Source organism: Oncorhynchus clarkii, chromosome 10 (assembly GCF_045791955.1).
Source record: "Oncorhynchus clarkii lewisi isolate Uvic-CL-2024 chromosome 10, UVic_Ocla_1.0, whole genome shotgun sequence".
NCBI classification, from domain to species: domain Eukaryota; kingdom Metazoa; phylum Chordata; class Actinopteri; order Salmoniformes; family Salmonidae; genus Oncorhynchus; species Oncorhynchus clarkii.
Window position 1 is genome coordinate 13,428,137 of NC_092156.1, and position 1,693 is coordinate 13,429,829.

Sequence of the window (1,693 nt, forward strand, 5' to 3'; positions counted from 1 at the left end):
CAGCAGCACAAATGATGACGTCAGTTTTATGTGGTAATGACACCTTCAAAATAAAACGCCCTCATTTCAAAACAGTGCAACTCATTCAGATTATATTGAATTTGTATACATTTTTATGAGGGCTTTTTTAATCAATGGCCACAGGGGTGGTGGAGAACGAAGTGCTGCTGGGTATGTATGACACAGTCCCCCTCCAAAAATAACTCTATTTGGTTAGTAGAGACCCTACTTTCCCATCTTACTTTAGTTGAGGCAGGTAGATTCGTTATCTCATTTACAAGCCAATAAACATCTCGTATACTGTGTATTGAAGTGAATGGAGTGGGTGGATTAAGGAGTCACCAGTACTCTGTATTAACGCCGTTACGCAGCACAAGAGACCCATTTAAGTTTTGCAGACTCTATTGAGTAATTCAAATACCTCATATTTGTATTTTATTAAAAGTGTATTTAAAAATATCTATAAATTAATGAATAGCTTTCAACATACCAGTATTTGAGTAAACGTTCGAATGCTTGTATAAATACTACAATATATATTTTTAAATACGTCAATTTATCCTTTTAATTTTTTTAAGGTGTTTTCAATGCTGTGAAAAACAGTTGTACTACACTAGAGTGCAAAACAATTGTGATATTACAAAGTTTAACATGTCTTTGCAGGGGGACTCTTGTTCTTTTTATAATCCACGATGATAATGCGAGCATAATATCCTGCTGCCAGGAGAACGGTAGTGTGACGAGCAGAGATGTTATCCCTGCCACGTACAGAACCTCCTCTCATCCGTAGAGAAGGTCAAAGACCTCCTACAAAATGCGCACTTCATTCTGGGACACTTCAACCCCACTGGTGGTATTAGCATTAAATCAGACTCATATAGTTGGCTACTGATGACAAACCGTCATAGAAGGGCTGTGGATACCATGGCGCACTTAATGGAAGGAAGGTCCTTATTACCAAAATTATACATTATAAAAAGGTAGCACACCTACAACCTAGCGCACAATGGTCAACATTCCTTCTTGTATGCTACTTTCCAGCACATGTCTGAAGCAAGTTTAACTGGAATGTTATGTAAATAATTAGTTAGTTCGAGCCGTTCGACACGTCTTGGAAGAGAAAATACATTTTGGGATATAGACTAGGCTACAGATGCAACCAACATTCATACTGCTGTCTGGACTGAAGGTAATTACGGTAATATAATACATGCCCAGCTGCACGTTTACACAGTCCAATTTTTTTTCTAAAGCACTAAAGTTCTACATCTTTCTGGAAACTCAAGACATTCCACCAGAACTCCTGCTTCACTCGGCCTAGTTTGCATTTTTAGACCTGTAAAGTGCCAATCTTTTAGGTAATTTGGTTATTCATGATTAATTGCTGACCACTCAGTAATGAAGTTAACAATTAGGTAACAAAGAACTGATTCCGATTTTAAGGTCAGTTTTGTAGGCATGCAGCTACAGCCTGTATGCCTACAAGCAACACGCCTATTGATCAATTTTGAATGAAAACCATAAAGGAAAATGCAACACTGTTGCATATAATCTGTCTAACTATAAATTGCGTACAAACTAGTAGACTGTTTCCATACTCATTATATTGACATTAGGCCTTATACATCAGTAAATAGGTCTATATGTTAATATTAATTTCAAGAGCCTGTAATCATCTACTAATCATGAGCAA